Below are 15,561 nucleotides of genomic sequence, written 5' to 3'. Positions count from 1 at the left end.
GAAAATCTGAGGATGCAATGTTAAATTTAAAAAATGTTGTCAACTAACACTCCAATTAACAGACACTAATAGGCAATCTGCCTTTTCCCACATGTAGACAGCCTAAATTCAGCAGTTAAATATGGATGTTGGCAGGTTTGAGATGGCGCAGACAGTCTTTACAGTTTCACCCACTTGTGCTTCTCTGAATTAAAATTCCACCCAGTATCTCTGGTCAGAGATCTGTGGTTGAAACTCATTCATAGCTTAACTGGATTGGATTACCTGACTGCAGGTGATGTGGTGATGGTCTAGCTTCATGCAATGGAGAAATACAACACTCATCATGTCTGAGACTTCAAAGCCATCTGCTATTGGACATTTGATTTTTGGATGGACAATGAAAACAAGCTTTAAATCAGACAGATGCTGATGATCCTATGATAGCACTCAAAGAAAAGCAGCCAGCACTCCAGCTATTTGGGCCAACATTCACAACCAAGGGCAAAAACAGATTATTGATAAGTGAGTTATAGTTTTAGAGTTATGGAGTCACAGAGCAGTACAGCGTTGATACAGGCCCTTCATGCCAACCATGGTGCCAGTCCAACTAGTCCCAATTTCCTGCAATCCACCCATATCTCTCTAAATGCCATCCTTCCATATACTTGTCCAAGTGCTCCTTTAGATGATACTACTGTACTTGCCTCAGCCACTTCCTCTGGCAGCTCATTCCATTGACTTACCACCCTCTCGGTGAAAAAGATGTCTTCTCAGGTCCTTCCTTATATCTTACCCCTCTCATGTTTGACAACGTTTTGTAAAACATTGAATGAATGTTTGAACAGTTCAAAATGACAATTGAGGTCTCTGCATGTAGAGTGTCTGTACAAGGTAAACACTGTAGGGTTGCTAATGCATAATGTTTGCTGATAGCAGCTGGATTCTTTCTTAGTATTAGGCACTATTAACATGAGGATGTCTGTTAATGACTAAATGTCTGTTGGTCACTTTGAGGGCTAGGTTGATGGATTCTTTCTTAGTGTTTGTCAAATTGGCTTGATGGATTCTTTTTGCATTTGGGCTTATCACTTACATGTAATATTAATGCTCTTTTGTAACCAAAGGAAAGTTAAGTCCAAAACATTGGTAGACTGATGGACAAGGAGTGACTGCTAACATGTCTAATTATTTTACGAGTGTGTGCTGAACACTGCGTTAATGAACACATGTATTGGTTGAATGAAAGAAACCAGGCTGAGTTAATGGCATGAGAACAAAAGATCAAAGAGTTTGTCTCTGTGTATCTCTTTATGCTTGTGGTACTCTTATTCATTGGGTACCTTTCCTTGAGTTCTTTGGACTTTGCCTAGACTAGAAATTGCAAATGGTCCCTAGGATCCAAGGGTAGTTTCACGAGTGAGTGGGAATTCCGAGTTCCCATGACAACAGCAACAATCAAGGGGTGACTAAGAATCATGAGCCCCGACATCTTTGTGGAAATCTATGTGACTTGATATGTAGTATTTAGTGTGGTTTATTTGTGATTTCTATTTTATGATAATAAATTGGGCTTCAGTTACTATGTTGTGCTTGTATGCTTATTACTTCCTGGACACTCAAATTGTTTGGGTCTGATCAACCCAGCCATTGTATATATTTTCTTATAATATCACAAAAATGATTCAATTATATACACTTACATTTAAATGGGCCCTTCAACCCACAGAGTCCACACCATCAAGTGGTCGCTTATAATAGTCCTATACACCTCCCCACATTACCCTCAATTCCCCTTCAATTCCACGCTAGCTAGCCTATCAACCCACTCACCTTTTGTAACATGAGAGGAAACTAGAGTACTTGGAGGAAACTCATACTGTCACACTATTCAACCTAGAGGAACACTGAGTTGTCAACTGAGGTCCTGTAGACAATGCCATCTGGTTTGTTTGCCAATAGGTAATATGATATAAATCTGGAGGAACGGTCCCTGGTGACCATATATTGACAACCCATACCACATACAGTGGTAGCTGCCAACCTTTCCTATTATCCACAGAGGTACACAAATGGAAATTTCCATCAATTAGTGACATCCATTTGTGGCAATAACTGGATATGCAGAGTTACATGATAAACATGAGTTAAATGCTACACATGGCAGGGTCTGTTTGAGATTATACAGGACAAAGCATTTAGAAAATATCCTAGTGTGATTGTAGCTACCACCCTCTGGCTCTGTGACTAGGAATGGACATAAAGTCTTTACTGTTTGTATTAAGTACTAAAGGTTATTAAAGCTCCTAGAAAGAAGGGAAAAATCTAAAGTTAGTTTTGACTCCAAATTCGATGTGAAACAGTTCAGGATCTTCATTTTTATTTATTGAACCTTTGTTAGTGCGCTTGCCACACAAGGAACAATTGCAATCATTGTTGATATAAAATACCTTGGGAGATGCATAATAAATCTGTGTGTTATAGCCCCAGCAGTACACTATCAGTATGTGGCTTTCTTTATGAGGACTTCAACTTTCACAGAACTATTAAGAAAACCGTCTAAGCAAATTGAAATTGAACTTGAGTGAGCTCAGAGCAAATGAATTCTTTGGAATGGTAAACCTTTCTGAAGTAGCATTCAGATGATTTTGATATAATTAGAATTCATTAGACAAACATTCAATTGTTCAATTTTCCCCACTGTTAATGATAAATATGCACCTAATTAGTTGCATCAAAAATAATATTTTTATCCTGAAGGACAGTATCTTAAAACCATGATGGGGTAACAGATTCAATCTCACTTTACATTCCCTAATGAGAGTTGATGGGCAGGTTAAGGCTGAGTAATACTTCCATTGCATCATGATAGGACTCTTAACATTCAGCGGTGTCAGAATCTGCATCTTCCTTTTAGAGCAGTATATCACAGATATCTTTAGAAACAACTTATTTTCGATGGAATAGTAGTTGCAGCTCATGTGAGAAATTAGCCATCATCAACCTACTTTATTCAATGCATCTTAATTTATTGTTATTAAAAATATAAACAAGAGAAGACAATGGCATGTAATAATGAATAAATTTCCATATCAAATATCAACATGATAGTTCCAATCTATAGACCTAGATCCCCTGTTGATCATGTGATATGTCCTTAAAGAAAAGTATAATGAGGGAAGAAGTGAAAATACCCCCCTGGCTGAATCTCTCCAGTCAATCATATTAGAAGTGTATCCTGCCATTATTGAACACTGCAGTAGCTGAATGCAGCATTTTATTCTGCCTAGCTTTTCAACAAATATTCATTTTCTAAGGTTTCAGTTTCTAATTGTTCACTGAGAAGCAACTGGCTGAGAACACAGTGGATCCAGCCCATTGCCTTCACAGTTGTCCACTTGTGGTGAACTACATATACCTGTCTGGACACACCCCCTGCTGACTGCTCCTGTGGCTCCTCCCACAGACCCCGGTATAAAGGCGATTGAGGCCTGAGCCCAGCCTCTCTGTCTCCAGGATGTAGTATGGTGGTCAACCACTGCTTGTTCTTTCTTCCAGTTAATAAAAGCCGATATCTCATCTTCATGTCTCAGAGAGAGTTATTGATGGTGCATCACCACTCTACCGATCCATCTTGACTGACCCAAGACTGCTATAGAAGCACAGGCAAGTGAATGTTCTGTGCCTGAAAATCTTCCTGGCAAGCAGATTGTGCTGTAAGTAGGATCTTGGCCTCAGGCAGTCAATTCAATACCATTGACTCTAGAACAACTTGATGGTCTTTTAACTACTCAATACTGATAAGGCTAATTTTATAAAAAGAAAGTTAGAAGTCAAGTGATAATTTTAGTTGAAGCCCATGAGATAAGATTAAAACATTAATGAAGGAAAACAAAAAAAGATAATTAAACTACTTACCTGCATTTCCTTTCTTGACATGGTTGGCAACCTCCAAGTAAGAGTGTAGGTTCATGTTCTTCTGACAGTCACGGTTGGTGTGAAGTTGAGGCAGCAAATGCAGAAGCATTCCACTCCCTTGGCAACACAGAAGTGTTCCATTGTGGTAGCTAATGGTGAACTGATATGCCACTATCTAACCTCCATCTTGACTCCTATGTCAAATGCTCAGATGCAGAGATCAGCTGACAAACAAGAAGGATCTAGATAAGAAAATATTGACTAGAAGTGAGACTGATCTGGCCTAATGTTGTCAGGAATTTGGTCCATGCTTCTTTCCCCACATGTTAAGATTAGACAACCCAACTTCAATGTTTAGGGATATGCTGGACCTCATTTGTATCCAGTTAGTGGAAAATCTATTCATAAAATTCCTCAGCTCTCACTGTAGTTTCCAATAGCATATGCCAACTTGAGAAGAAGTGACATCCATCAGAAAGTGTGTTGAAAACTAGAGTGACTCAATGAAACCATGTTTCTGGTAGAAGCTGTCCTTGTATCTCCTGCAGGTATCATTTAAGTGACTGTCAGGTGTCATAATCCCTCCGTAAATATTCAGGGCTATAACTATCAAATAAGGTACACATTTTCTTTATTTTTTCTGTGATCTATTGATCGTTTGCGACAGCTGGATAAGAAAAAAAAAGTCATAATAGAGACAATACTAATCTTAAACTCACTGGAAAATTAGATTTGGTTACAACAGCACCATCACCCCACAAAATAATGAATATTAATTTATATTCACATTCAGCACACTTCCTGCTATTTCAATATTGTCTCAGTAAGATCATATTAAACATCCTTTATCAGTTAGTGACACAAGCATTTGAGGAAAGATCATGTTCCATAGGACTGCAATCAATAAACTGAAAAATAAAAAAAACTTTGAATACATTTCATAAATAATAATCAAAAATCCAATATAACCTTTTGTGCCCTATCGCAGAATCGTTACAGAATCACTGTTGAAATCTTGCAAAAATAAATCAATTTTGCACCTTTACAAATGCAAAACCATGTATAGTGTATTAGGAATTTCAGTCACGCTGTATGAGCAGTGTTTAGCTTTCCTGTCATTAAAAGTTCAAAGCAAGATTTCCCCGATAGCTCAGTGACTTTATCCTGTGAATAAATGGTCTGTATCCATTGTAGAAGTACTAAATTTAATGCCTATTCTGTGATGGATCTGTTGACTTCAGCAGTACACTTATGATTAACCTTAGTATTCCTGTACAAATGAAAATGAAAATAGGGAAATGTTTGAAGCTTCTCTAAATCCCACATGGAATTTGTGTTAGTTGGGTGGGGACAGATTTGAGCTCAGTTTACAACAGCTCTTATTGCTAGTTTATCAGCAACCAAAATAAATACTTGAATATCAAGCATATCATGATGTTGGTCTGAAGGGAAATGTTCACCTGCATGCTGAAAGCACCAAGTAATCGATGTCATCATGGAAAGGAACAAAATCAAGTGGTTGTAAAGCACCAATAACAGTTTTAGATTTCAGAACTCTGCTATTTTAAAATCTTGATTCTGTACAATCTGCAACTTAGCTTCCACTGACCAGCTAGTTTAATTTGGTTTTGTCTAATGTAGTTGCCCTTTGAAATGATATGCTTTTCTTCAAGTTCATCCCTTTTATAAAATTTGTTTCTTTCTTGTTTAATTCATTCACCATACAGATCTTAACCTTTCAAGCATCTCTTCTGATCCAAGCATTTGCTGAAATGATCAACAATTAGCTTTTCTGAATCTCTCATTGCTACAGTCGGAAGTTCCCACCTGCTTCAAAAGCACAGCAATTACACCAGTGGCCAAGAAGAGCAGGGTGAGCTGCTTTAACGATTATCATTGAATATCACTCACATTTACGGTTGGGTATGACTAGAATTAACTCCTGTCTCAGCAAGGACCTGGACCCACTGCAACTTGCCTATTGTCACAATAGGTCTATGGCTTTGGCTCTTCATTCGGCCTTGGTTCACCTGGATAATACAAATACCTATGTCAGAATGCTAGTTATTGACTACAGCTCAGCTTTTAACACAATCATTGCTACTGTTCTGATTGAAAAGCTAATAAATCTAGGCCATTGTACCTCCCTCTGCAACTAGATCCTCAACATCCTAATTGGAAGACCACAATCTGTGTGGATTGAAAAAAAAACATCTTCACTTCCTGACAATCAACACTGGCGCACCTCAGGGGTGTGTGCTTAGCCCACTGCCCTACTCTCTCTACACCCACGAATGTGTGGCTAAGCATAGCTCAAATGCCATCTAAAATTTGCTGATGATACAACTACTGTTGGCAGAATTTCTGATGGTGAGAGAGGACATATATCAGCTAGTTGAGTGGTGTCGCAGCAACAACCTTGCACTCAACGTTAATAAGACAAAAGAACTGGTTGTGGACTTCAGAAAGGGTAAAATGAGGGAATATATACCAGTCCTCCTAGAAGGATTAGAAGTGGAAAGAGTGAGCACTTTCAAGTTCCTGGGTGTCAATATTTTTGGGGATCGATCCTGGACCCAACATATCAATGCAGCTATAAAGGAGGCACAGCGGCAACTATACTTCATTAGGAATCTGAGGAAACTTGGTATGTCACCAAGGACACTCACAAATTTTTACAGTTGTATGTAGAGAACATTCTAACTGGCTGCATCACTGTCTGTTATGGGGGGAAGGAGGTTACTGCACAGGATTGAAATAACCTGCAGATTGTTGTAAATTTAGTCAGCTCCATCAAGGGTACTAGCTTCTATTATATCAGGATATCTTCAAGGAGTGATTCCTCAAAAAACTGGCATCCATCATTATGGATTCCCATCACCAAGGTGATGCCTTGTTCATATTGCTGCTGTTAGGAAGGAGGTACTGAAGCCTGAAGGCACACACTTCAAGATTCAGGAACAGCTTCTTCCCCTCTATCATCTGATTTCTGAATGGACACTGAACCCACGAATACAACCTCACTACTTTTTAATTTCTATTTTTGTACTACTTATTTAACTTAACTATTTAATACATTTCCTGTATTTTTTCTATTATTGCAGTGATGACGCAAGGACAACAAATGTCACAACATGTGCTAGTCATATTAAACTTGATTCTGATTCTGATTCAACTGACTTCTGCACTGCCCCTCTTCATCTTATCAACCATCAAAGCCTCTTCTTCAGAAGGCCATCTTTTACACATCTTTAGGCTTTTTTTCTCCAAAATCTTTAAATGTGCAGTTATCTTCTATTCTTATTGCCATCTGTGCAACAACCATTGTTCAAATCAATTTCTCTTTGATTTCAGTCCCTGTGATTATAGCTGTTACAGACCATCCCTGAGGTATGGAAGTCTGACTTACAGATGCATGTACATACAAATGAACTCCAATAATAAAATTAAGATCAAAAGTCTGAGTTATGTTGATAGATACATTGTACAAATGTATCTATCAACAAGTTTCCACTCTCTTCACTGTTATTAATTCTATCAGCTTTTTGAGTTTTTGATGGCATTCATAAAAATACTGTGGAGGCATTATGACCATTTATGTATATGAATTTTGTGTATTTTTGGATTTACAACCAAATGGATTTCTGTAAATACCAAACCCATTCATTAGTTCTGGTCAAGGGGGCACCAGCGAACAATGATTCTTCGGGCGACGTCATCCAGATATTCAATCAATTTATCTTTTCTACATCCCCTAATTCTTTTATTGTAATTTTACTTCTGAAACTGCTGGAGCCTGTGACTTAAAGACAGTAAGACATAGGGGCAGAATTAGGCCATTTGGCCCATTGAGACTGCTCCGCCATTTCATCAAGGCTGATCCAATTTTCCTCCCAGCCTTAATCTCCTAGCTTCCCCCACCCCCACACTGTATAACTTCATGCTCTGACCAATCAAGAATCTATCAACACCTGCCTTAAATATACATAAAGTCTTGGGCTCCACAGCTGCCAGAGGCAAAGAATTCCACAGATTCACCACCCCTCTAGCTAAAGAAATTCTTCCTCAACTCCATCCTAAAAGGACACCCTTCTATGCTGAGGCTACGCCTTCTGGCCTTAGATTCTCTTAGCATAGGAAGCAGCCTCTCCACATCCACTCTATCAAGGCCTTTTACCATTCAATAAGTTTCAATGAGATCACCCCTTATTTTTATGAATTCTAGTAAATACAGGCCCAGAGCTATCGGATGCTTTTCATCTGACAAGCCATTCAGTCCTGGAATCATTTTTGTGAGCCACCTTTGAACCTTCTCCGGTTTCAGCACATCTTTTCAAAGATAAGTTGCCCAGACCTGCTCACAATAATCCAAGCAAGGCCTCAGCAGTGTTTTATGAAATTTCAAGACTACATCCTTGCTTTTTGTATTTCAGTCTTTTTGAAATGAATGCTAACATTGCACTTGTCTTCCTCAACACAGATTCAACCTGCAAATTAACCTTTCAAATATCCTGCACAAGGACTCCTAAGTCCCTTTGCATCTCAGTTTTTTATATTTTCTCTCCATTTAGAAAAAGCCAACCCTTTCATTTCTTCTACCAAAATGCAGGACCATACATTTCCCAATACTATATTCCATCTGTTATTTCTTTGCCCATTCTCCTAATCTGCCTGAGCACTTCTGTAGCCTCTCTACTTCCTCAGAAATGTCTGCCCCTCCACCTATCTACATATTATCTATAAACTATGCAACAAAGCCACCAATGTCATCATCCAAATTATTAACACATAGCACAAAAATCTATCTGAAGAAACTTTTGGTATCCTCTTTAATATTATTGACTGGCTTACTTTCATATTCAATCTTCACCTTCCTCTAACTTCCCTTTAATTTTTGCTTTATAATCTGCCTTCTCTTTGGATTTTATGTTGGTTTGACTTCTCTTTTTAGCCATGGTTATGTTATCTTTCTTTTAGAATACTTCCTCCTCTTTGGAATGTTTATATCTAGGTGCTTTCTGAGTTGCTTCCAGAAATTCTAGCCATTAAAGCTCTGCCATCATCCCTGCCAGTGTTCTTTTCCAATCTATTCGGGCCACTTCCTCTCTCATGTTTCTGTATTTCCCCTTACTCCACTGTAATGCTGATACACCTGACTTTAGCTTCTCCTTCTGAAATTTCAGAGTGAATTTGATCATATTAAAATCAGAGGTTTACCATTCTGCCCTTCTTTGTAAGGAAGCTGCTTTGAAACTAATGCTCTGTACACTCTGTCTGAAATATTTTGAGAAGAGTAAAAGATGGCTGCCTTAAAGAGAAACTCCCTGACCAGAATTTGTATATTATCTCATTCCTTGCATCATTGCACTACTTGTCTTCCAGAGCTGAAAAATGTGCAACTAGACTTTGATAGTTGCATATTTTAATCTCATTACTCCAAACAGCGAGCATAACGTTGAAACTTTCCTCCACTTCATAGCAGTAAAACACCATGCCACATGATGCACTCTCATCTTTCATGTAATTTGTTTAGTGTTGATGCTCAATATGTTAAGCAGATTGCCCATGACAAGAAGGAACAATTACTGATCAGCTGCAAGCAATATATCAAGGTTTGTCACTTCTTTTTGGGATAAGGCATATATGGTAAGAAGGAGGGCATATAGAGTAAATGGTTAGGTGCATTCTCTGAATCCATTGACACAAGAGGAACAAAGCACTCTAACCTATTCTCATAAGGCACGCTCCCCAATCCAGGCAACATCCTTGTAAAACTCCTCTGCACCTTTTCTATAGTTTCCACATCCTTCCTATAGTGAGGCAACCAGAACTGAGCACAGTACTCCAAGTGGGGTCTGACCAGGGTCCTATATAGCTGCAACATTACCTCTTGGCTCTTAAACTCACTCCCATGGTTGATGAAGGCCAATGCACTGTATGTCTTCTTAACCACACAGTTAACCTGCACAGCAGCTTTGAGTGTCCAATGGACTGGGACCACAAGATCCCACTGATCCTCCACACTGCCAAGAGTCTTATCATTAATACTATATTCTGCCATCACATTTGACCTTTCTGATTTCAACTCCATCTGCCACTTCGCAGCCCAGTTTTGCATCGTATCAATGTCCCACTGTAATCTCTGACAGCCCTCCACACTATCCACAACACCTCCAACCTTTGTGTCATTAGCAAATTTACTAACCCATCCCTCCACTTCCTCACCTAGATCATTTATAAAAATCACAAAGAGACATGTACCCAGAATGGATTCCTGAGTCACTTACCTGCATGCAGAATATCATCTGTCTACAACCGATCTTTGCCTTCTGAGGGCAAGCCAATTCTGAATCCACAAAGCAAGGTCCCCTTGGATTCCATGCCTTCTTATTTTCTCGATAAGCATTGCATGGGGTACCTTATCAAATGCCTTGCTGAAATCCATATACACTACATCTACTGCTCTACCTTCATCAATGTGTTTAGTCACATCCTCAAAAAATTCAGTCAGGCTTGTAAAGCATGACCTGCCTTTGACAAAGCCATCACGAGGAAATCTGAAGATGCTGGAAATTCAAACAACAACACACACAAAATGCTGGTGGAACACAGCAGGGCAGGCAGCATCTATAGGGAGAAGCGCTGTCGACGTTTCGGGCCGAGACCCTTCGTCAGGACTAACCCAAAGGAAAGATAGTAAGAGATTTGAAAGTAGTGGGGGGAGGGGGAAATGCGAAATGATAGGAGAAGACCGGAGGGGGTGGGATGAAGCTAAGAGCTGGAAAGGTGATTGGCGAAAGTGATACAGAGCTGGAGAAGGGAAAGGATCATGGGAAGGGAGGCCTCAGGAGAAAGAAAGGAGGGGGGGGGGGAGCACCAGAGGGAGATGGAGAACAGGCAAACAACTAAATATGTCAGGGATGGGGTAAGAAGGGGAGGAGGGGCATTAATGGAAGTTAGAGAAGTCAATGTTCATGCCATCAGGTTGGAGGCTACCCAGCCGGTATATAAGGTGTTGTTCCTCCAACCTGAGTTTGGATTCATTTTGACAATAGAGGAGGCCATGGATAGACATATCAGAATGGGAATGGGACGTGGAATTAAAATGTGTGGCCACTGGGAGATCCTGCTTTTTCTGGCGGACCGAGCGTAAGTGTTCAGCGAAACGGTCTCCCAGTCTGCGTCGGGTCTCACCAATATATAAAAGGCCACACCGGGAGCACCGGGAGCAGTATACCACACCAGCCGACTCACAGATGAAGTGTTGCCTTACCTGGAAGGACTGTCTGGGGCCCTGAATGGAGGTGAGGGAGGAAGTGTAAGGGCAGGTGTAACACTTGTTCCGTTTACAAGGATAAGTGCCAGGAGGGAGATCGGTGGGAAGGGATGGGGGGGGGGACGAGTGGACAAGGGAGTCACGTAGGGAGCGATCCCTGTGAAAAGCAGAAAGGGGGGGGAGGGAAAAATGTGTTTGGTAGTGGGATCCCGTTGGAGGTGGCGGAAGTTACGGAGAATTATGCGTTGGACCTGGAGGCTGGTGGGGTGGTAGGTAAGGACAAGGGGAACTCTATCCTGAGTGGGGTGGCGGGTGGATGGGGTGAGGGCAGATGTGCCGAAAATGGGAGAGATGCGTTTGACAAAGCCATGATGACTATTCCTGATCATATTATGCCTCTCCAAATGTTCATAAATCCTGCCTCTTAGGATCTTCTCCATCAACTTACCAACCACTGAAGTAAGACTCACTGGTCCATAATTTTCTGGGCTATTTCTGCTCCCTTTCTTGAAAAAGGGAAAAATATCTGCAACCCTCCAATCCTCCAGAACTTCTTCTGAACCCATCGGTAATGGGTTATTGGCAGAGGCACAGAAATCTCCTCCTTCACCTCCCACAGTAGCCTGGGGTACATCTCATCCAGTCTCAGTGATTTATCCAACCTGATGCTTTCCAAAAGCTCCAGCAATTTTCCAGTCCTCCGGAATCATTCCAGTATCGAGTGAACCTTGAAAGATCATTACTAATACCTCCATAATTTCCTCTTTCTTTATTTCTCTATGCTCAAGCTTTTCAGTCACTGTAAGTCATCCCTACAATTGCCAAGGTCCTTTTCCGTAGTGAATACTGAAGCAAAGTATTCATTAGTATCTGTGCTATCTCCTCCGGTTCCATACACACTTTTCCACTGTCACACTTGATTGGTCCTATTCTCTCACATACTTGTAGAATGCCTTGGGGTTTTCCTTAATCCTGATTGCCAAGGCCTTCTAATCGCCCCTACTGGCTCTCCTAATTTCTTCTTAAGCTCCTTCCTGATAGCCTTATAATTTTCTAGATCTCCATTATTTTCTAGTTTTTTGAACCTTTAGTAAGCTTTTCTTCTCTTCTTGACTAGGTTTTCAACAGCCTTTGTACACTATGGTTCTTGTACCCTACGATCCTTCCCCAGTTTCACTGGAATGTACCTATGCAGAACACCACACAAATATCCCCTGAACATTTGCCACGTTTCTGCCGTATATTTTCGTGAGATCATCTGTTCCAAATTTATTCTTCCAAGTTCCTGCCTAGTAGCTTCATATTTCCCTTTACTCCAATTAAACACTTTCCTAACTTCTGTTCCTATCCCTCTCCAATGCTATGGTAAAGGAGATAGAATTATGATCACTATCTCCAAAATGCTCTCCCACTGAGAGACCTGACACCTGGCCAGGTTCATTTCCCAATACCACACGGCAACAGCAATAATCCCGAGATTACTACCTTGGAGGTCCTGCTTCTCAACTACCTTTCTAATTCCCTGTAGTCTTGTTTTCAGGATCTTCTCCTTTTTCCTAGCTATGTCATTGGTACCAATATGTATCACGACCTCTGGCTGTTCACTTTCCCACTTCAGGATGTCTTGGACGCGATCTGAAACATCCCGGACCCTGGCATCTGGGAGGCAAACTACCATCCGTGTTTCTTTCCTGCATCCACAGAATCGCCTGTCTGACCCCCTAACCATAGATTCCCATATCACTGCTGTCATCCCCTTCCTTTCCCTACCCTTCTGAGCCACAGGGCCAGACTCTGTGCCAGAGGCACTGCCACTGTTGCTTCCCCTAGGTAGCCCACCCCCCACACAACAGTACTCAAATAGGAGTACTTATTATTAAGAAGGACAGCCACAGGGGTACTCTCTAGTATCTGACTCTTGCCCTTCCCTCTCCTGGCTGTTACCCACTTAACTGTCTCTCGAGGCCCCGGTGTGACCACTTGCTCCTTTCTATCACCTCCTCACTTTCCCTGACCAGACGAAGGTCATTGAACTGCATCTCCAGTTCCCTAACCCAGTCCCTAAGGACCTGCAGCTCGACGAACCTGGTGCAGATGTGGCCGTGTGGGATGCTGGGAGACTTCCTGACACCCCCTACAGAACACCAGTCTCACCGACATACTTCCTATTCCTATTCTTCACAGGCAAGTTACCTCGCCTTGACCCGTTATCACTAAAGCCCCGCTAAGCCAAAGCTCTCCTACTCTGACTCCCTCTACTCTGTCACCCGCTCCTCCGATGCCTGCTTCATAAAACTGTCTTCTTTTTAAACTCTTCCCACCGGTCTAACTTGCTGATGTCCACGTGCCTGCACAGCCATTCCTCAATCAAACTGCTGAAGAAAAAAATGATGACTCTCATTAACTTTATGATATGATATCAGTACCAGCTTAAAGACTGAAAACCTATCATGCCCCTGCAATTGCACTTCAAAATACAAGTCTCCAAATATTTCACATTTTCTTGAATGCCTGGAATAATGCAAACATTTGATTGCAGCTTATATTTCCTTTCCGCTGAATACACTGTCAGAAGAGGAAATAAAACTCTTCAGTTAGAGATGAGGGAGATTAATTTGGAACTTTTTAAAAATAAAGGTAACTTCTTCAACTTCCATTGGATCTCTTCAACATAGCAGTTGTATAATGTGCAAATGTCTCACAGTTTGAGGAATCCTGATTGGCCATTTGACTGCCAATAGGCATGTATCTGCAGGGTCCAAGAAATGGATGAGGCAGGAATCATCTCTCCAGCTAGCACTGGCTGTCAGGAACAAGCTTCACCAGCTGCTTAAACCAAGAGCAAATTGGCATCTCACTTTCGTGAACCTTCAAATGTCACAAGAACAGCCTTAGGTTGTAGCTGGGAGGTGTGTGCTAATGGAAGAAAGAAAAGCATGTTCAGTCATCCAGGAGAAATATGGTCTGGGAAGTATCTTGAAACTGAAAAATAATTTGTTGTCTTGAGCTTCTGCCTTTAAAAAGACCATAGCAGGTTACGTTCTGGCCGTGGGCTGTATCATGAGTACTCGTAGCCTTTTCACTATTACAGCAATATGACCATAAGACCATCAGACATAGGAGCAGAATTGGATCATTCAACCCATCAAGTCTGCTCCACCATTTGATCGTGTCTAATTTATTTTTCCTATGAGTTCATTATCTTACCTTCTCCCTGTAACCTTTGACAGCCTTACCAATTAAGACATGATCAACCTCTGCTTTAAATAGACTCAATGAATTAGTCTTCACAGCTGTGATGGCAATTAATTCCACAGATTCACCACCTTCTGGCTAAAGTGGTTCCTCTTCATCCCCATTCTGAAGGGAAAACCTTCTATTCTACGCCATCTGGTCCTAAATTCTTATACTACTGGAAACATCCTTTCCCCATCCACTCTATCCGACCTTTGAATATTTGATAGGTTTCAATGAGATCCTTCCTCATTCTCCCAAACTCCAGTGAGTACAGGCCCAGAGCTCCTCATAGATTAATTCTTTCATTCCGGGGTCCTTCTCATAAACCTCCTCTGGGCCCCCTGCAACAGCAGCACATTCTTCGTTAGAAATAAGACCAAAAACTACCCATAATATTCCAAGTATGGTCTGATCAATATCTTAAGCCTCAGAATTACAACTTTGCTTTAATGTTCTAATCCTCTGGGAATCAATGATAACATTGTATTTCTTACTGCTGACTCAACCTGCATGTTTATCTTTAGGGAATCCTGCAGAAGGACTCCAAAGTCCCAGTGTATCTCTGATATCTAAATACACTTCCTGTTTAGAAAATAGTCAATGCTTTAATTCCTTTTACCAAAGTGAATGACCATACACTTCTCTACTCTGTATTCCATCTCCTACTCATTTGCCCATTTTCCTAACATGTCCAAGTCCTTTTGCAGACACCCAGCTGCTGCGACACTAGCTGCCTCTCCACCTGTCTTTGCATCATCTGCAAACTTTGCCACAAAATCATAAGTTCCATCATCCAGATCAATAACATGCAACACGAGGAGTAACGGTCCCCGCACAGGTCCCTGCGGAACACCACTAGTCACTGGCAGCCAACCAGAAAAGTCCGCCTTTATTCCCACTCTTTGCTTTCCATCAGTCAGCCAATCTTTTGTCCATGTCAGTATCTTTCCTGCAATTCCTGCATGTTTTGCAGCTTTATATATGGCACCTTGTCAGAGGCCTTCAGAAAACCGGGTAAGCAACATCCACTGTTCTTTGTCTATCCTGCCTGCTACTTCCACAAAGAATTCCTGAAAATTTGTCAGGCAAGATTTCCCTTTATGAAACCATCCTGTTATATCACATGCTTCCATGTACCCCAAGACCTCAGC

The sequence above is a fragment of the Hemitrygon akajei genome, chromosome 11, assembly GCF_048418815.1.
Source record: "Hemitrygon akajei chromosome 11, sHemAka1.3, whole genome shotgun sequence".
NCBI lineage: Eukaryota > Metazoa > Chordata > Chondrichthyes > Myliobatiformes > Dasyatidae > Hemitrygon > Hemitrygon akajei.
Note: the sequence above shows the minus strand (reverse complement) of the source record.